Source organism: Schistocerca nitens, chromosome 3 (genome assembly GCF_023898315.1).
Source record: "Schistocerca nitens isolate TAMUIC-IGC-003100 chromosome 3, iqSchNite1.1, whole genome shotgun sequence".
NCBI classification, from domain to species: domain Eukaryota; kingdom Metazoa; phylum Arthropoda; class Insecta; order Orthoptera; family Acrididae; genus Schistocerca; species Schistocerca nitens.
The window spans coordinates 968,878,372-968,901,236 of record NC_064616.1 but is presented as its reverse complement, the minus strand read 5'-3'; positions in this window follow the sequence as shown (position 1 = coordinate 968,901,236).

Below are 22,865 nucleotides of genomic sequence, written 5' to 3'. Positions count from 1 at the left end.
GGTCCGTCTGGATGTTGTACAGTAGACCTCGTTATTTCGAAATAGGATAAATCGAAAACTCGGTTAACCCGTACTATGTTAGGTTCCTGCCGAGTTACATAGAATAATCTACCACTTAAACTGGATTTCGTGTAATACGTACTACATACTAGAGCTTTGTATACACATTACGTATTTCACATCTTATTTTGCGTGTAAACCGACTAAGTATTTACATGTGGAGTGCTGTGAACAAGCGAATTTTTCGTTATGTATTTCACATAACTTTTCTCAATGATGTACTGCGCTGTAATTACGCTACAATGGTCCAATCGCTTGGGTGCTGCGCACGTGTCTGTTACACAAGACTCGAAGACGGGAGAAGAGAGGACATGGTCAGCAGACTGCACATGGCGCCAGACGCGCGACAGCGCAGAGAGTTCTGTGTCTCTGAAACTTCCTGACAGATTAAAACTGTGTGCCGGACCGAGACTTGAACTCGGGACCTTTGCCTTTCGTGGGCAAGTGCTCTACCACTGAGCTACCCAAGCACGACTCACGACCCGTCCCCACAGCTTCAGTTCTGCCAGTACCTCGTCTCTGTTTGTTTATGAACACTGAATGTGTTCTTTCCTCCTTTCGCTCCATCACTTGCAATATGCCACCGAAACAGAGATGAGTTCATAATCGTCTGACGCTAAAACAAAAGCAGCAATTTCTACATATGATCTATAGTGGAGAGAAGACTAAAAGTTTGTAGAACACTTTTAGTGTTCTCTCATCAGGCCGGCCGCGGTGGTCTAGCGGTTCTGGCGCTGCAGTCTGGAACCGCGGGACTGCTACGGTCGCAGGTTCGAATCCTGCCTCGGGCATGGGTGTGTGTGATGTCCTTAGGTTAGTTAGGTTCAAGTAGTTCTAAGTTCTAGGGGACTTATGACCTAAGATGTTGAGTCCCATAGTGCTCAGAGCCATTTGAACCATTTTTTTCTCTCATCGGTAATAAGTTCAAGACAGGAAATGGAGGCAAGTCTGGTAAACTGCCTATTTAGCGCCAATAGCAAGCGCACGAGATTAGATTATATTAGATTAGATTAGTACTTGTTCCATAGATCATGAATACGACACTTCGTAATGATGTGGAACGTGTCAGGTTAATAAAAGGTGTCTATACAAGATATTACATTACACAAAATATTACATGACACTCAATATATATATTTTTTGTGGGGGTTGGGAAATTACCCACTTACTATATCCAAAAATCCATCTAATGAGTAGAAGGAGTTGCCATTAAGAAATTCTTTTAATTTCCTTTTAAATGCTATATGGCTATCTGCATCAAACCAGTCTCAGGACTGAAGACCACAACAACAACAACATGGCTATCTGTCAGACTTTTGATGCTATTAGGTAAGTGACCAGACTTTTGTGGCAGCATAATTTACCCCCTTCTGAGCCAAAGTTAGAATTAACCTTGAGTAGTGAAGATCATCCTTTCTCCTAGTGTTGTAGCCATGTACACTGCTATTACTTTTTAATTCGTTCGGATTGTTAATAAGAAATTTCATCAGTGAATATATGTATTGTGAGGCTACAGTGAAGATTTCTAGCTCTTTAAATAAGTGTCTGCAGGATGATCTTGGATGAGCTCCAGCAATTATTCTGATTACACGCTTTTGTGCAATGAACACTCTTTTACTCAATGAGGAGTTACCCCAGAATATGATGCCATACGAAAGCAGAGAATGAAAATGGCGTGGTAAGCTAATTTACTCAGATGTATATCGCCAAAATTTCCAATGACCCTAATAGCATAAGTAGCTGTACTCAAACGTTTCAGCAGATCCTCAGTGTGTTTTTTCCAGTTCAACCCCTCATTAATGCATACACATAGAAATTTTGAGTATTCTACCTTAACTACAGATTTCTGATCGAAGTCTATATTTATTAATGGCGTCATTCCATTTACGGTGTGGAACTGTATATACTGTGTTTTGTCAAAGTTTAATGAGAGCCCATTTGCAGAAAACCACTTAATGATTTTCTGAAAAACTTCGTTTACAATTTCACCAGTTAATTCTTGTCTGTTGCGTGTGATATCTATACTTGTATCATCGGCAAAAAGTACCAGCTTTGCATCTTCGTGAATATAGAATGGCAAGTCATTAATATATATTAAGAACAGCAGAGGACCCAGAACCGAACCTTGCGGCACCCCATTCTTGATTGTTCTCCAGTCTGAGAAATCACCAGTTTTTTGCATATTATGTGAACAGTTTATTTCAACTTTCTGCACTCTTCCAGTTAGGTATGATTTAAACTATTTGTGCACTGTCCCATTCATACCACAGTACTTCAGCTTATCTAGAAGTATTCCATGATTTACACAATCAAAAGCCTTTGATAGATCACAAAAAATCCCAACGTGTGACTTCCGGTTACTCAGAGCATTTAATATTTCATTAGTGAAAGTATATAGCATTTTCCGTTGAAAAACCCTACTGGAAACCAAACTGACATTTTGTTAAAACTTTATTTTTAGAAAGGTGTGAAGCTAGTCTACAATACATTACTTTTTCAAGAATTTAGGATAAGGCAGTCAGAAGAGAGATTGGGCGGTAGTTGTTGACATCAGACGTATCCCCTTTTTTATGCAGTGGTTTAACAATGGCATACTTCAGTCTATCTGAGAAAATACCATGCTTCAGAGAGCTATTACATATGTGGCTAAGAATCCCACTTATTTCTTGGGAACAAGCTTTTATTATCCTGCTGGAAATGCCATCATTTCTATGTGAGCTTTTATTCTTGAGAGAGTTTGTTATCTTCCTAATTTCAGAAGGAGAGGTGGGTGGAATTTCAATTGTATCAAATGGTGTGGGTAAGGCCTCTTCCATTAACTGCCTTGCTTCTTCTAATGAACATTTAGATCCTATTTTCTCTACATTTAAAAAATGATTATTCAAAATGTTTTCGACTTCTGACTTGTTGTTTATCAAGTTTCCATTCGCTTTGATGGTGATGCCATCATCCTGTACTCTTGGTTTCCTGTCTCCCTTGTAATAATATTCCAAATTGTTTTGATTTTGTTATCAGAGGTATGAATCTCAGACATGATGCACAAGCTTCTGGACTTTTTAATAACCTTTCGTAATGTAGCACAGTAGTTTTTATAATATTTGGCTGTTTCTGGGTCATTACTCTTTCTTGTTGTTAGATACAGTTCCCTTTTGTGGTTACAAGATATCTTTATTCCTTTAGTAAGCCAAGGTCAGCCGAACATGGAAAAGAAGAACATTCGCTGTTTGAATGGTTCCAACACATGCACGCACAGAAAATTCCGTTGTCTGATCCAATGTTTCAAGAGAAGCCTCGCAAAATCGGCCTGAAAAAAAAGGAATTTTTGAGTCTGTGTGATCTGAGGGCTATGAGTTTTTCAAAATAGTGCTATAAGTGTCTGTGGAAAGGCACATAGAGTAAACGAGGAAGATGCCTATGAAAATTCAATCCATACTCTCATTTTGATCAGCAAATAGATTAGTTTAACACTGATAATGCCAACGTTTTATGTAACACTATGCATGAAAGCACTGAATGTCAGGGGCGGGTAATATCATGGAGAAAAACGCAGCAAAGAGAGATCAACGATGGCCTTGTGTTGTAATTCAGTTGGTTCTGCGAAGCTCAAACCATTAATGATTGGAAAATAAAAAATCCACCTTATTTTTAAAATGTCACACCATTTAATCAGCCGTGCCACTAGGAGAACAACAACAAAGCTTGAATGACTAAATCTCAGCAAAAAAATGGCTGCGAGGTAGAGAAACCACCGTTCGGCACATCAGTTCGGTGTCTGGAACTTCGTAACATAGAAGTTGTCTTCTTGTGAGCTAAAACTACAAGCCTACTGCAACCAGTGGATCAAGGAATATTCGGCCCAATGAAGCGTAATTACAGACGCCGACTCGTAAAGCCTGCGACGAGTGCAATCGAACTCCAAGAAACAGTTCCACATTGGAATGTACTCCAGGCTTTCCGCAATGTATGTGTTACGTGGGATGACGTTACAAAAGACACCGTCACCAACTGTCTGAAGGAAGGCCTGGACAGCAGTTGATAACGTCGCTGAAACTGACGAGGAAACCGATAACGGAACATCTGAACCCACGCATAGTGGGACGACTTTGTGTTCTAATGTTGCTCTCCTACAGGCTTACACCCTGTTTGTTCCCTCTTGGAGAAACGGACGCTGGAAGACGACAACATCTATGCTGCTGAAGAATCAGTCATCATTTCTGTTAATGATGCATAAGAGAATGCAAATGATTTAATGTTATCTTCTGAAGATGAATACGAAGATATAACACCGGCACTATGTACTGAAGTTGCAGCTTCAGTTTCTGTTCTCGAGAATTTTGCTGACACCTCTGATGTCTCCACGGCAATTTCAGGCTGCTCTGGATGTGACATCTTCAGAGAGTGTTGTAATATTACGACCACCACTCCCAAAATCAGCAACTAATAATTTTTTTTTTCAAATTAAGGTACAGAGGTAAAATGTGTGATGGATAAGACGTTAGTCGTTGTCAACTTTCGAAGTAAACAATCCAAAAACGAACTGACGGAAGTCAGATACTTGTGGCTCCAATTACACAAGTAATACTAATGGCTCCAATTACACAAGTATTGATGTATCTGAATGTCGATACATTGAGTGCTTATGGACCTGAAGTTGGCATTAAAGAGATGCCGCAACTGGCCGTCTAAATAAAATAACTGATGAAAACATACGGCTGTTGGGCGATTTTTCAGTGGTAAAGATAAGAATTATTATGAACTCGTACATGTGTACTAATTAAAACTTAATGTGTTAAAGAACCATACATTAAAGCATTTCTAAGGATTTTCGTTTTTTATATAACATGACACCAATTAGGTGGGTACATTATTGCTCCACAACATGTATGTAATTGTATTGTTTGAAAAAAATGACAAGCGTATGACAGTATGTACATATACTTTCTCAAGTAAACAAATTCCAGAAATACTGTTGTACATATAGAGTGTAATTATTTTTACTTTTGCTTAGAGGAAGTGTAAACAGAGCACCCTCATTTATTGGTAACCATACCAAGAAAAAAGTGAAGTCAACATAAGCTGGACTGGCTATTTTTTGGTCCCTTGAAATGTGGTTAATCTAGGGTCTACTCTATAAGACTATAGGCTTTATGTTTATCCTTCATGATGATAAATATATATGTCTGTATTCCACAATCATTGCCAGCACCATGGTAGCTAGCTGGGAGCTGAACCGCCACCTCTTGCAGCTCCGGGCGCCTGCAGGGATCGTGTTTCAGGAGTGTCCATTATATTACACTCATGCTCATAAATTAACGATACTTGCAGAATGTGGTGCCACACAACGTGGCACTACACGAAACTGGCACTAACAACATAGGCACATAGGGAACACACACGACACAGATCTGTAAGTCCATGGTGCTGGTGATAAGTTGAGAAAACTGTACCGAAACACATGTTCTACAAAACGCACTGTTTCCTGCTCATGTACCCCAACATCTTTATGGGATATGATAACCATGCACATATACATAGGCCGCACAACAGGTTAGCATACTCTGGATAAGGTGGTCGAGCAGCTGCTGGGGTATAGCCTCCCATTCTTGCACCAGTGCCTGTCGGAGGTCCTGAAGTGTCGTAGGGGTTTGAAGACGTACAGCGATACGTCGACCGAGAGCATCCCAGACATGCTCGATGGGGTTTAGGTCTGGAGAAAAGGCAAGGCAGCCCATTCGACTGATATCTTCTGTTTCAAGGTACTCCTCCACTAGGGCAGCTTAGTGGGGCCGCGCGTTATCATCCATCAGGAGGAAGGTGGAATCCACTGCGCCCCTGAAAAGGTGGACATACTGGTGGAAAATGACGTCCCGATACACCTGACCTGTTACAGTTCCTCTGTCAAAGACATGCAAGGGTGTACATGCACCAATCATAATCCCATCCCACATCATCAAACCATGACCTCCATACAGGTCCCTTTCAAGGACATTAAGGGATTGGTATCTGGTTCCTGGTTCACGCCAGATGAAAATCCGGCGAGAATCACTGTTCAGACTATACCTGGACTCGTCCGTCAACATAACCTGGGACCACTGCTCCAATGACCATGTACTGTGTACTTCACACCAGGCTTTACGGGCTCTCCAGTGACCAAGGGTCCGTGGAATGCACCTTGTAGGTCTCCGGGCGAATAAACTACTTCTGTTCAGTCGTCTGTAGACTGTGTGTCTGGAGACAACTGTTCCAGTGGCTGCAGTATGGTCCCGAGAAAGGCTACCTGCAGTATTCCGTGGCCGTCTACCGGCGCTGATTGTGAGGTATTGGTCTTTTTGTGTTGTACTATGTGGACGTCCCGTACTGCAGCGCCTGAACACGTTTTCCGTCTGCTGGAATCGTTGCCATCATCCTGAGATCACACTTTGTGGCACACGGAGGGCCCGTGCTACGACCTGCTGTGTTTGACCAGCCTCCAGTCGCCGTAGTATTCTACTCCTCATAACGTCACAGGATGTGTTCTTTGAGCCATTTTCAACACACAGTCACCATTAGCACGTCTGAAAACGTCTGCACACTTACTCGCTGCACCGTACTCTGACATGCTCCAACACACCTCTACGTATGTGGACTGCTGCCAGCGCCACCGTGCGACGACCGCAGATCAAATGCACCTAATGGTTATATCCCGAGGTGATTTTGAAACGTCCCCTTTGAAAAATTATACAAGACTGTGCTTAAACTGACATACAATATTTTTAGCGCAACGCAATCTCACTTTCAATAATCCCTACAAAAGAATGGCCCTGACTAACATTAATCTATACCTTTCACAAATCACTTACCTCACAAAAATCTTCGTTACTCGAACTACTGCAATACAGCGAGCGCCACTACTGCCAGCTAAATAAAAGATTCAAACTACGGAAGGCACTAACTACTGATAGGCATAGTTAGCAAATGAAAGATTTTAATAGAGAACAAACAATGTATTTACCTTAATAGTCATCAAAAGTCATAATATATTTAGCAGTTCATGACATCCAGTCTTACAAATTTCAAAATTCCGCCATTTCTCTCCCCACATCCACCACTGCTGGCGGCTCACCTCCAACTGCGCAACGCTACGCGCTGTTAACAGCCGACAGCCCAACACTACAATAGCAAATATTACAACAATGCCACCCAGCCACAGACTGCACACAGCACAGCCAGTGATTTTCATACAGAGCGCTACGTGGCGTTACCAATATAAAAACCTAAACAGCCTACTTAAAATTTAAACCCGCAAACCGTCCACCAGAGCGTTGTTTCACCATGCATCAGCATTATCCTTAATTTATGAGCATGAGTGCATGTATCAAATCGCAAGAGTTTCATTCAATGTGTCAAGATTAGTGGTGGTAAGTTCTATGGGACCAAACTGCTGAGATCATCGGTCCCTAATCTTACACACTACTTAACCCAACTTAAACTAACTTACTCTAAGGACAAAACACACACCCATGCCCGAGGGAGGATTCGAACCTATGACGGGGGGAGCCGTGCCAACCTTAGCAAGGCGCCTCAGACCGCTCGGCTACCTCTCGCGGCGATATTAGTCGTCCAGAAAATACAATATAGCCTGAAAGTTCACGTGACTTGACACGTCTCAACTTTTATCACTCGTTGTTGTGGTCTCCAGTTCGAAGACTGTTTTGAACGCTGGTCTCTTCATCTCTGCATAACTACTGCAGCCTACATCGATTTGAACCTGCTTCCTGTATTTGAACCCTGATCTGCCTTACGATTTTTATCCTCAGCGTTTCCCTCTATTACCAAATTGACTATTACTTAATGCCTCAGGGTCTGTCTTTCACTAGATCCCTTCTATTAGTCTGCTTGTGGCTTAATTTTTTTTTTTTTTTGCAACTCGTGTCATTATCCCAGATGTATCGATCTTATATTCAATAGTGTTCTATAGCACCACATTCAAAAAGCTTTAGTTCTCGTCTTGTTTGTACCGTTTACTGTCCACGTTTCACTTCCGTAGTAGGCTGTACTCGAGACAAAAATATTCAGAAAAGTCCTCCTAACATGTAAATTTAAATTCGTTGTTAAAAAATTTCTCTTCTTCAGTATTACTTTTCTTACAGTTGCCAATATGCATTTTATATCTTCTGTACTTCTGCCATCAACAGCTATTTTGCTGTGCCAGAATAGCAAAACTCATCTACTACCTATAGAGACCGATTTCCTAAGCTAATTCGCTCAGCATCACCTGAATTAATTCGACTACATTCCACTACCCTTGTCTTACTGTTGTGGATGTTCATTTTATAAACTCTCTGCAAAAAAAGAAAAAAATGGTTCAAATGGCTCTGAGCACTATGCGACTCAACTTCTGAGGTCATCAGTCGCCTAGAACTTAGAACTAATTAAACCTAACTAACCTAAGGACATCACACACATCCATGCCCGAGGCAGGATTCGAACCTGCGACCGTAGCGGTCACGTGGTTCCAGACTGAAGCGCCTTTAACCGCACGGCCACACCGGCCGGCTAAACTCTCTTCAAGATGCTATCCATTCCGTCCAATTGCATTCGCAAGTCCTTTGAGATCTCTCACAGGGTTACAGTGTCATCAGAAAATCTCATATATCTTTTACTTTTTCTCCATGAAATGTAATTCGCTTTGGAAGTTTCTCCTTGGTTTCTTTCACTGGTTGATCACTGTGCAGACTGAACGACGTCGCGGACAGGCTACAAGCCTGTCTCACTCCCTTCTCAACTACTGCTTCCCCTTTTTTCGTACAAGCTGCAGGTAGTCCTTCGCTCAGTGTATCTTATCCCTGCTACCTTCAAAATTTCAGGTTTCAGTCCAGGAAACATTCCCATAACCTTCCTCTAAATCCACAAATGCTGTGACTTTGGGTTTGCAATTACGTAAACTGTCTTCGAAGATACGTCGTAGGTCAGTACTGTCCCACGTTTCTTAAATTCTCTGTAAGGCAAAGTGAACTCCTACAAGGTCGTCGTGTACTATTATTTCCACTATTCTCAAAAAATGTAAACGACGTGTTTTATTGTTAGCTGGGATATAACACGAGGTGGGTTCAGCCGCCTGTAGGATACAGTGTTCTGCCTCCGTGTATATTGCCCCTGTCCTCGTGGACATGTGGGAGCGGTATGTGTATTTGTAGACTGAAGGCGAGCGTAATGGATGCGTGTAGAGTTTAGTGTTATGTTTGTGTTCTATGATGATGATGATGATGAGAGAAAGGATCGGGTCAAACCCGTTAGCTACATGTACCCTAAACCTGTCGAAGATTGTCGATACGACATTTTATGTTCAGAATCTCTAATACTATCGCCCCTCAAATGAAGTACCTTTTCTCCTGACTCACGCTGTATACTTCAAAAACTGCTCGCGTACGTAAGAATGTTCACCAATTTGTCCGTTATACCTTAGCGAAAACCGCGCCTCGATATACTTACTCATTCTGAATATATCTGGGATGTCCTGCGTTAGCTGCTTCACCTTGTATGTGTTAAGCCAAGAGTGGATAGGGAGTTTCATTTATTAGAGGCAACGACCGTTCCCTTGGTCTAAAGGCAACAAAAAACTTCGGAGACGCTGATCTCAAAGAGGAACCTATCTGAAAGAGGACGCCAGTAGCACATTCTTCATTATTAAATTTCTTTGTTAAATCTAAACACTCCGTGATGGGGATGTTTAGGCAAACTTTTGAACACTTTATTTATTATTTACCCACTTCTTCACAATACCGTTTGTTTAGCCAACGATAATGCATCCGAAGACCGTCAAGTGTGACGGAATGGAAACGATATACTACCAGTAGAAATATCTTGCACAAGACAATGTCAGCGCTTTGGTATCATTGAATCCATCGCAGCTTAACCATTCCTTTTCATTCAGCGAATTCTAATAAGTACGTTCAGCATACTCTTCAATGTCATTCACTAATAATGTGACGATAATAAAAGAGTTACGTTTTTAGAAAATTTACCTCCCATTATCAGTCATCTCGTTCAGAGAGTTTGGCTCGTAAGTTTCAAGTGATAATGTGTTACCTCCTGCTGGGATTATGTAAAGGATAAAAAGACAGGGAATTGGTTTCAGTAAGTATGGTGCTGATTGATGGGCTTTGCATGAGACGAGAGGTTCACGAAATGTAAGCTCAGAGGTATTTGTGTAGCTCTATGGTGAGCGACAATTCTAATACGCTTGGCGTGAGATAATTTCCAGTGTGTACGTCTGAGAGTGTTTTATGCAGTCCTGTTCTGCAGTTAACAGTAGTTCGATTTGCTCACCTTATGGTTTTGACAACGAATGCGTTCATTTATAAGTTAGCTCCATCAACATGATCCGTTTGAAATAATAATAATAATAAAAAAAACCAAAATTAGTTTCTCTAAAGGCCTCCAATCAAGAAATCTCATCGACGTACACTGAAGCAATTCCTTATTGCAATTTCTTATTGTAGTTTCTGAGTCAGATTCCTGTAGATAAGTGACCACTCTAACAATATATTTCTACAGCTACAACCAGCTTTCCATTTGCTTCCTAGTCTGAATTCCTGCTGAAGTTTGGTAACAGAGGATCTGTACGAGGCTATTATTTTCCTGTCTGATACGACAGTAACGGAATCCCAGTCCTGTGGGAGAAAGAGACACGCAGATTCAGTGATACTGTATAGTGTTAAGGTCGCAGAAGGTAGTTGTTATGTATTGCTAGTCTTACTATTCCCTTGGCTGATTAATTCATGATTCAAACGCATTTATTAAAATCAAGTATTTTATAGGTGAAACAAAAAACTAGCCAAAATATAAAGTCCAGTAATTTTATCTATATCTTTTAAGATTATGCTGCACAGAAATTTATATAAATTACAAAATAAAATATTTAACTAATGCATTATTTTATTAATTCTACACAAGACGTGATTATAGACAATATTTTTAATTTCCACTCCAGCCATTGAATGGCCCACCACCCAGAAGCTTACGCCACTCTCGAAGGAAACTTGCACCACCGAGGCAATAACGCTGTATTTATAATACTGTCGGCGGAGATCTGTGTCTACGAGGCAAGAAGTACGTCGTCAGTTGTGTTCTGCACTGCGGAGAAATTAACTGAAGAGCAGTGGTACTCCTGTCTACTTATAACAGCTTTGTTACGAGGGAAGGTGCAATTTATTCATTGTGTGTTGCTTGTACAGGACGGGGCAAATAAAATTGGCCCGGAGAACGCCTGCATCCTGTGCGTATGACATCTTTCTATGCCGCTGCTACAACAGTTCTGGCACCATCAGCTCCGCCAACCCCAGTCACCTCTCAGAGCTGGAAGACTACACCTGCCCCTTGATGGTGGGGGGGGGGGGGCATTTCCCTCCCTGTTGCTCCTGCACCACCTACTTTGGAAGCAACACCACCCCCCCCCCCCACCACCACCAATCATCAGGGATTTCCATCCCCACTTCTAAGCCAGAGAAGCGTAAGTCTTCTTCGGTTTCTCTCGATAGGAAGGGTCCCTTGGGTCACTCCCTTCCCAGGTTTCTGCTAGTAGGAAAGATGACACCCGCCAGTGGCTGAAGAGTCCAAAAGCAGCTGGTCGTAGGTCTTCACGCTCATCCTCAGTTCCGGAGACTGAGCCAGTGAAGTCCTCCCAGCCAGGGAAACCCAAGGAGCAGCGAGAGAAATCCAAGAAGAAAACCCTTAAGACCAAGGAAGTTGCGGTGGCACCAACACCACGGCTACCTACAAGCTCTGCATCTGAGGATGGGGTGGAGATTTTGGCGTCCTCTGAGATCTCGCCAGACCCTCAGACACAATGGATACAGACTGCTCAGGCAATAAGTCGGTGGCAGAATGTGACTCTGAGGCATAAACTACCTCACTGAATGTTCCATGTCTTCCCAGTCTCTCGATGATGTCATCCTCCAGTGGAATTGTGGCGATTTTTTCCACCGCCTAGCTGAGCTATGGCAACTGTTAAGCTTTACACCTGCTATCTGCATTGCCCTCCAGGAAACCTGGTTCCTGGCAATGCGGACCCCTGTCCTCCGTGGCTATAAGGGATATTACAGGAACCGTAGCGACTATAATGGAGTGTCAGGTGGAGTTTGCGTTTATCTCTTAAACTCAGTCTGTAGTGAAACTGTGCTCTTTCAAACCCCTCTTGAAGCTGTTGCTGTGGGAATAAGGATAACACAGGAAATACCTGTCTGCAATGTATATCTTCCTCCAGATGGTGCAGTACCCCTGAATGTACTAGCTGAACTGATTGATCAACTCCCTAAACCTTTCATACTTTTGGGAGATTTTAACGCCCATAACTCCTTGTGGGAGGGCACTGTACTTACTGGCCGAGGCAGAGATGTCGAAAGTTTACTGTCTAAGTTCGACCTCTGTCTCTTAAATACTGGGGCCGCCACATATTTCAGTGTGGCTCATGATAGTTACTCGGCCATTGATTTGTCAATTTGCAGCTCAGGACTTCTCCCATCTATCCACTGGAGAGCATATGACGACCTGTGTGTAGTGACCATTTCCCATCTTCCTGTCACTGCCCCAGTCTCAGGCCCACGGACGCCTGCCCAGATGGTCTTTAAACAAGGCGGACTGCGAAACTTTCACCTCTGCTGTCACCATTGAATCTCCCTTGGTGGTCGCCGGAAGTCGCTGAAGCAATTAAGGAACGTCGGCGTGCTCTGCAGCGACATAAGCGGCACCCTTCCGTAGAGCACGCAATAGCCTATAAGCGGCTCCGTACCCGCGTTCGCCAGCTTATAAAACGACGGAAACAGGAGTGTTGGGAGAGGTATGTGTCGACCATTGGGTGCCATACGTCACCTCCCAAGTCTGGACGAAGATCAGACGTGTTTGTGGGTACCAGGTCCCGACAGGTGTTACTGGAATGAACATCAATGGCGTGTTATCTCCTGGCGCAAACGCAATTGCCGAGCACTTTGCTCGAACCTCTCTGTCGGAGAAATACCCCCCATCCTTTCGCACTCTCAAACGGCGGCTGGAAGGGAACGTCCTCTCATTCACTACACGCCACAGTGAATCCTATAACGCCCCATTTCCAGAGTGGGAGCTCCTCAGTGCCCTTGCACATTGCCCCGACACAGCTCCTAAACCTGATCTGATCCACGGCCAATGGATTAAATATCTCACATATGACTACAAGCGACATCTCCTCGTCATTTTCAACCGGATCTGGTGCGATGGCGTCTTTCCATCGCAATGGCGGGAGAGCCTCATGATTCCGGTGCTCAAACCCGCTAAAAATCCGCTTGATGTGGATAGCTATCGGCCCATCAGCCTCACCAGCAACACCTGGTTGCCGTCTTTTTTTGACTTATGTAAAGCATATGACACGACCTGGCGACATCATATCCTTGCCTCATTGTATGAGTGGGGTGTCCATGGCCTGCTCCAGATTTTTATCCAAAACTTCCTGTCGCTCCGTACTTTCCGTGTCCTAGTTGGTGCCTCCCATAGTTTCATACATATCCATGATAATGGAGTCCTGCAGGGCTCTGTATTGAGCGTCTCTCTATTTTTAGTGGCCATTAACGATCTAGCAGCCGCTGTCGGACCCTCTGTCTCACCTTCTCTGTATGCAGACGACTTCTGCATTTCGTACTGCTGCTCCGGTCTGGTGTTGCTGAGTGTCGCCTACAGGGAGCCATCCACAAGGCGCAGTCATGGGCTCCAGCCCACGGCCTCCAGTTTTCAGCCACAAAGTCGTGTATCATGCACTTCTGTTAGCGACGTACCATTCATCCGGACCCAGAACTTTACTTTCATGACGATCCACTCACTGTAGTGGAGACATATCGATTCTTAGGTCTGGTTTCCGACGCTCGATTGACTTGGCTTCCTCATCTTCGTCAGTTTAAGCAGAAGTGCTGGCAGCACGTCAATGCCCTCCATTGACTGAGCAACACTAATTGTGGTGCAGATCGCTCTAAGCTGCTGCGCTTCTAGAGAGCCCTTGTCCAATCCCGAATTGACTATGGGAGTGTGGTTTATGGTTCGGCAGCGCCCTCAGCCTTGCATTTACTCGACCCTGTGCACCACTGTGGCGTTCGACTAGCGACAGGAACTTTTAGGACGAGTCCAGTGACCAGTGTACTGGTGGATGCTGCGGTACCTACATAGCAGATCAGACGTGCACAACTGTTCGCCAGTTACGCAGCACACATTCGTAGTTCTCCTGAGCATCCGAATTATCGTCTCCTTTTCCCTCCCGCGACAGTCCATCTCCCGCATCGGCGGCATAGGTCGGGGCTAACGATTGCGGTTCGTGTGCGGTCCCTTCTCTCCGAACTGGAGTCCTTCCCTTTACCACCTCTACTTGCGGTCCGTTCACGTGCGCCTCCATGGTGTACGCTCAGCCGCAGCTTCGTCTGGACCTGTCACGTCGCCCTACAAACTCCGTTAACCCTGCGGCTCTCCGCTGTCACTTTCTCTCGATTCTTGACGTGTTCCGGGGCTCTGAAGGGGTTTACACCGACGGCTCGATGGCTGATGGTCGCGTAGGCTTTGCCTACGTTCACGGCGACCATATGGAACAGCATTCCTTACCCGATGCCTGCAATGTATTCACTGTAGAGCTGGTGGCCATTTATCGTGCACTTCAGTATCTCCGTTCATGCGCTGGGGAGTCTTTTCTACTATGCACTGACTCCTCGAGCAGCCTGAAAACTATCGACCAGTGCTACACTCTTCGTTCTTTGGTAGCGTCCATCCAGGAATCCATCTATGCCATGGAACCGTCGAGTAGTTCAGTGGTGTTCGTCTGGACCCCTGGTCACGTCGGAATTCAAGGAAATGAACTTGCTGACAGGGTGGCCAAATAGGCTACACGGAAACCACTTCTGGAAATGGGCATCATTGCAAATGACCTGAGTTCGTTATTGCGCCGCAAGGTTTTTTAGCTCTGGGAGACGGAATGGAAAAATATCAGTAGGCACAACAAACTAAGAGCTATTAAGGGGACCACGAATGTGTGGAAGTCCTCAATGAGGGCCCCTCGCAGGGACTCCGTGGTTCTCTGCCGGCTCCGCATTTTGGCCATGCCTGGGTGACCCACGGCTACCTCCTGCGCCGTGAAGACCCACCTCAGTGTCGATGCGGCGCCCAGTTGACAGTGGCCCATATTCTTCTGCTCTGTCCTCCTTTGGCTGCTCTGCGACTTCATCTTCGGTTGCCGGACTCGTTATCATTGATTTTAGCGGACGATGCCTCATCGGCTGATTTCGTTTTACGTTTCATCCGTGGGGGTGGGTTTTATCATTCGACCTGAGTTTTGGCGGATGTCCTTTGTCCCTCTGCGTCCTCCACCATAGTGCTTTTAGGGTGGACGTTTTAATGTGTTGCAGGGTGGCTGGCTTTTCTTTTTATTTTCATAGTCCGCCAGCCACTGTAATCTGATTTCTTGTTTTACCCTCTTCTAACTGTTTCTTGCATCTCTCTGTTGTTTTGTTGTCCTCTTTTGTTCCCTTTAGTGTTCGTTGCCTTTCCTTCGTTCTTGTGGTCTTTCCTTTCTTTCCGTCTTGTGTTGTATGTCACACTTGTGACATTGTTTTTTTTGTGAACTAGGGACCGATGACATCGAAGTTAGAGATCGTACTGAGTCGTTCAGACAGTCGTCTTTCCCTCGCGCGATCCGCGAGTGGAACAGAGAGGGGGGGGGAATATGACTTTGGCGCGAATTGTGCTCTCCGTCACACACCGCTTGCTGACTAGCCGAGTATACAGGGTGGTCCTTTGATCGTGACTGGGCCGAATATCTCACGAAAGAAGCGTCAAACGAAAACACTACAAATAACGAAACTTGTCTAGCTTGAAGGGGGAAACTAGATGGCTCTATGGTTGTCCCGCTACATGGCGCTGACATAGGTCAAACGGATATCAACTCCGTTTTTTTTAAATAGGAACGCCCATTTTTATTACATATTCGTGTAGTACTTAAAGAAATATGAATGTTTTAGTTGGACCACTTTTTTCGCTTTGTGATAGATGGCGCTGTAATTGTCACAAACATATGGCTTACAGAGGTCCCGAGTTCGAGTCTCGGTCCGGCACACAGTTTTAATCTGCCAGGAAGTTTCATATTGTTCACAATTTTAGAGGAACAGTTGGCAACAGGTAGGTTTTTTAAATTAATATACAGAACGTAGGTACGTTTGAACATTTTATTTCGGTTGTTCCAATGTGATACATGTACCTTTGTGAACTTATCATTTCTGAGAACGCATGCTGTTACAGCGTGATTACCTGTAAATACCACATTAATGCAATAAATGCTCAAAATGATATCCGTCAACCTCAATGCATTTGGCAATACGTGTAACGACATTCCTCTCAACAACGAGTAGTTCTCCTTCCGTAATGTTCGCACATGCATTGACAATGCGCTGATGCATGTTGTCAGGCGTTGTCGGTGGATCACGATAGCAAATATCCTTCAATTTTCCCCACAGAAAGAAATCCGGGGACGTCAGATCCGGTGAACTTGCGGGCCATCGTATGGTGCTTCGATGACCAATCCACCTGTCATGAAGTATGCTATTGAATACCGCTTCAACCGCACGCGATCTATGTTCCGGACATCCATCATGTTGGAAGTACATCGCCACTCTGTCATGCAGTGAAACATCTTGTAGTAACATCGGTGGAACATTACGTGGGAAGTCAGCATACATGGCACGATTTAGATTGCCATCGATAAAATGGGGGCCAATTATCCTTCCTCCCATAATGCCGCACCATACATTAACCCGCCAAGGTCGCTGATGTTCCACTTGTCGCAGCCATCGTGGATTTTCCGTTACCCAATAGTGCATATTATGCCGGTTTACGTCACCGCTGTTGGTGAATGACGCTTCGTCGCTAAATAGAACGCGTGCAAAAACTCTGTCACCGTCACGTAATTTCTCTTGAGCCCAGTGGCAGAACTGTACACGATGTTCGAAGTCGTCGCCATGCGATTCGTGGTGCATAGAAATATGGTACGGGTGCAATCGATGTTGATGTAGCATTCTCAACACCGACGTTTTTGAGATTCCCGATTCTCTCGCAGTTTGTCTGCTACTGATGTGCGGATTAGCCGCGACAGCAGCTAAAACACCTACTTGGGCATCATTTGTTGCAGGTCGTGGTTGACGTTTCACATGTGGCTGAACACTTCCTGTTTCTTTAAATAACGTAACTATCTGGCGAACGGTCCGGACACTTGGATGATGTCGTCCAGGATACCGAGCAGCACACATAGCATACGCCCGTTGGCATTTTTATCACAGTAGCGATACTTCAACACGATATCGACCTTTTCCACAATTGGTAAAAGATCCATTTTAACACTGGTAATGTATCATGAAGCAAATACCGTCGGCATTGGCGGAATGTTACGTGATACCAGGTACTTATACGTTTGTGACTATTACAGCGCCATCTATCAGAAACCGAAAAAAGTGGTCCAACTAAAACATTCATATATCTTTACGTACTACACGAATATGTAATAAAAAATGGGGGTTCCTATTTAAGGAAACGCAGTTGATATCCGTTTGACTTATGGCAGCGCATTCTATCGGGCCAACCATAGCGCCATCCTGTTTACCCCTTCAAGCTAGACGAGTTGAGTTCTTTGTAGTTTTATAGTTTGATGCTTATTTCGTGAGATATTTCGCACAGTCACTATCAATGGTTCAGTCTGCATATGTATATGTAGATATAGAACTTTGGTCCTCTTCCCCCTCCTTTAAACCAACCAACCAACCATCTATCATAAAAATATTTTGACACAGCTGTGCCCCATTACTATAAATGTTTCTGCATTTCTGAGGAGCATGCTCAGAGAGTTACCCTCACGGCTTCTCTTGTTGGGATAGGTAATAGTGCTCATCAGTGGCCCATCCGATCCACTGGGAGCAGTTTCTGAAGAATTAAGAGGCTCCTTGGTCGTCCAACGAACAGCTAGGAACGGATTTTAACCCAGACAGAGCCCCGCTTGCCTGAGTAAGCCTTATACAACTGAGGTGCGGCACGTGCCCCCCCCCCCCCCTTCCCGAGATTGCCCGCTTACGACTGTTCTGCCTCAAGAGCCATGTATCCCTTCAGCTCGCAGCACACCTTAGGACTGAAGGTTTCTTGTAGAGGTTTATACCATCCTTGCGATCCCGGCGTTCAAGCCAAGATTCCCATTCCCTGTGACACACAACGTTCTACTGCCGCGCCACACGGTGGTCGCTGTAGCATGCCCAGAGCTTACGGTAACGGAGGACTGGCGGCGCTTTCGAGTCCCCAGCTCGAGAAACCCGGGCTCATACAGCCCGTACTCAGCAAACGAATGCTGAGCCCCTGAGGAAGGCATATGACCTTCTCCTACCTCTGGTGCTTTTATGTTAAAACAGTGCTGAGTTATTTTGTCCTTTTATACGGACTGTGCACTGCCTCTTGTCCACCAGTTCAGATCTCAAAAACTGATGAGGCAAACAATTATGACCACTGCCCACTGGGAGAATAAAGTCCGCCTTGTGGGGTTTTAGCGTATGACGCGGTAAAGAAAGTATGTGGGCGAAGCAGAGATCAATGAAGGGAACCATTCTAGTGATGATCGAGCTGCACGTAATGAAATCCACTGGCATAAGCGACTTCGACAAACGGCAGATAGTTATGGCCTGGTGCCTGGGAACGAAGCTGATCGGCTGTTCGCGTGGCACTATCGTAGGGATCTATGCGAAGCAGATGACGGATGCTGAAACCAAAAGTAGGCGACTAAGTGTTTGACGATCGCGGTTCATCACAGAACGTCTAGGTCTGAAGCTTGCCCGTTGTATAAAGCATTATAGATGGCGATTTGTGGCAGGTCTGACGATAAGAGTACAGTAATTGTGTAAGTACAGGTTTTACGGGGTACGACGTTGAACACACATTACTCAACATGGGGCTCCGCAGCAGACGAAACCTATACCTGAAGAGGTGGGGGCGGTATTATATGAGGGACATTCATCAGGGTTTCACGGGGCGTTCGATAATATTGGAAGGTACCGTGCCATCTTAGGACTACGTGAACATTACTGCACACAGTATGTATCTCCATGCCTTATGTCTTCCCCGAGAACAGTGGCATGATCCAGCAGGATAAATGTCGGGGTCACGAGGCCAACATCAGTCTGTAGTGGTTAGAGGAGCGTGACAGTGAAGTTGTGTCGATGTCTTGATTAGCAAATTTCCTAATCTCAAACTGAGGAAGGATACTTGCGAAACTACACGGCGCCAGCTATGAGCCCACATATCACCGACCCGTAATTTCCGGGAACTGCGTGACCTGTGCTAGACATTTGGTCCCACATACCTCAGGAAATATACCAAGGGATTGTCGAATCGACGACACACAAAACTGCTTCAGTATTGCGTTACGAAGATGCACCAACATGCTACTAAGAATGCATTTTGGCTCACCATTACACATCGACACAAGTACCTGGCTTAAAAATAAATCAATAAATAAAATCTGGGAGGGAATTTAAAAATCTTAATGACAAACATAAAATGATAAAAATTGTTAATTTATAGGCACATGGTCGACACCGAGGCTTACTGCTGTCTTCGTACACTATAACACTACAGCAGCATATTTACGTAGCTTATTCAATGAAATACCAAGTTTGGTTTAGTACATACGATGCCACAACAGAACAATTAGTCCTGTCACGGCAAAGCCACGTATAACACTCCTAACTGCTGTTATTACTGCACCATAACCTCAATGCTAGAAACAGGTTGTGACATATAACTCTTTTGTAAAAGCAATTATAGTGCAAATCAACAGAGCAGTGTTACCCTCTGAGAGGAATTTTGTTAAATTGACCGTGTTGTACCCAACGGAAGTGGCTTATCGGAAATGAAAATTAGAATTACGTAAATATTTAAACAGTACCAAACGAAATTTTGCCTATTTGCACTGTTCAACGGATAAAGAAAACGGCCGCCAGCCTAACTAGGCAAGAGAAAGATTAACATTCTCGATTAGGAAAGTAGGTATAAGTAACTATAACGGACAAACACAACCTAAACTTGGCCACACACGAGTGCAATGAATTCTGACACACCTATGTTTTAAGATTGAAGCTAACAATTGGATCAGCACTAGCTATTTCCAAAATTATAACAGCTACCGAAACCCACTATTACTTTCAGGGCTTACACAAAGTGAGTGGTCTTTATACTGTTAATATGCACACAAGAGAGATAAACACTTAGTAATCATGTACATATAATTTTCTACTATGCAATTTTCTACTTTTACTACCATGAGACATAAAATTAACATTTGTGTAAGATACTAGCTCACTTTCTGCGATTAGCAACAGGTAGTAATGTGATCATTTACTAAGCAAAACTTTATAAACCTTAGTCTTGAGAGATTTTAATTTGAAGTTGGCAACAACACATTAATAATCAGTTTTACTAGGAAAATTATTTCAGCAAGCATCATTAATTATAACTCACTCTCTTGCCACATTAACTTTAACTTTATTCTGTCCAATAGGTATTAATTAGCAAACTGAGTTTTAACGTACTTTCAGTAAGGGTACTCGGTAATCACTTTAGTTCGAACGGAAAGGACCCTGAGAGGTGTTATGATGAGGAGAAAAGTCAAGGTAGGTACATAAATTCAGATACGAATTACCTTATATTTCAGTACAATCACACATCCATTACGCTGATCCTTCACTGTACATCATTATAGTGATATGTTGCAATGATTGCGCAATGTGGTGGCCACAGCATGTTGGTAGGTGGAATTGCGAGCAGAATTGCTGGACTCTGTCATTTCTTGGTGGCGAAGATAGATACGAATTCCAGAATAGCCCAGCTATTTATACACCCATCCGAGGCATTGGAAAATAACAGAAAAGCCTCTCTCGAAACCAGCACTATGCAACTTTTACACGGCAGCGCACGGACTCGTAGCTCATCTCAGACTGCTGGCTCGTCCCCGACTGACTGCTCGTCCCCGACTGACTATCAGTTCCACCTTTTCCACCTAGGCCAATCACATTTTGCGCGCGCTACCCAGTTCCGTTCCCGAGGGGAACCACACTACCTCTTATATACAGAATAACTAAGAGCCCTAAGTGAGGATCAGCAGTTTACATAACAGCAAACAAATACATTAAATAAGACAGAACCTTTACACATATTAACATGTCTACAAAAAATTAATCATACAAAATTACAATCATATACAGTAAGTTTTGTTCCCTCCAAATGGGACAAAGAATATAAATGACAGATATGCTACACAGCATACAATCAAATCATGACATCAAAGTTTGTATAAAGAAAGGAGTATATAATTTTATGTTATCGATTCAAACAAACACATTTACAAAAGCTCAACGATGAAACATAAAACGAAACAGAGATAAAATAGATCAGTAGAGCATTAGAGCCATGGTGTTACAACACCAATCACCAGCAGTTGAACAGATTTTTGCCTAATATATGTATTCACTCATTTCAGGCAGAAGGAGCGTCATGTAGTATGTGACAAGCAGGTTGTGCCCTGCAGTATAGTGCGGGAGTATCCTGCCAGAGCAACTCTCCTGTCGCTGCGCTGTTAACGTTGATATACTGCATTCGGACGCACAAGGTTATTTTCCGAAGCATTCCTACCTCTGTTCTGACGGACCTCCGCGGCCGGAGCCGGAAATGCCTGTGGTGGCAGAGGTCCACGCCTGCCTTTGCTGCCACATATCTCCTTCCTGTCATACCAATAAATGGCCAGCGTCCGGAAATTCCGGCGGTCTTCCACGGCCGCCGAAAGCTGCGCTCAGATTCTGCCCCTTCCGCCTCCGCATTACACTCTGCGCGTCTCTCACAACAGAGACTCACGTTTTCCAATAAAGGAGTGTTATATGTGCTGGTAGCTGAGAGGAACGGCTTTCAATTTTGCCTCTTCTGTCACACGCTGAAATAGCTGGTGCAATGGTTGTCACTAAGTCTGGTCAGTGGATTCAGTTAACTGTTCTACAAGTCAGAATTTCCTAGTACAATCCCTCCGGTAACAAGCGAAAAAAGCTGAAATTTTAATGATAAGTTTGCATCTGATAACATTTTGCTCCATCATCTCAGATTTGGAAATTATCAACAATTTTTTTTCTACGGAACATAGTTCACCATAGGTTCTTATCATATTTATTTATTTTGCATGCGACGCTTTAAATTACAATACTTTAGTTGCAACAGGAATCCTCATCCATGATAAACTGTGAAATTAGATTCCCCTATTGGCTGTCACTTTATATTAATTTAACTCGTATTTTTATATGTATAAAATGCATATTTGAACCATCAGCTGTTTTTATTTTAAACACAAATTCTGCAGAGCAGTACTGGAAATCTTCAGTACTGATCTGTATACAATTTGTATTTGGATGTTTGCTTTTAAAGTCCTGTGTCGTACATTTATATTCATGAAACGCACTACACATTTTAAGTAACGACTAATGCAATACGGCAGCGTAAACCATTTTAATCTTTCATCCGTGAAGATGGTCTAAGGCCGAAACCGGTGGAATTTGGGTTTAAAATAAAAGCAGCTGATGGTTCAAATATGCATTTTATACATTACTTAGCCGCTGTTGGCAGTCATCTTTCAAAAATCTTTATTTTTTTATAGTATGACGTAATGTCTGCGTATCTATTTTCAAGCAAAATGTTTAACGGCCTGTCATGGCTATAGCTCTCAAGTCCGGGCAGCCACTCGCTGCCCATGAAATTAT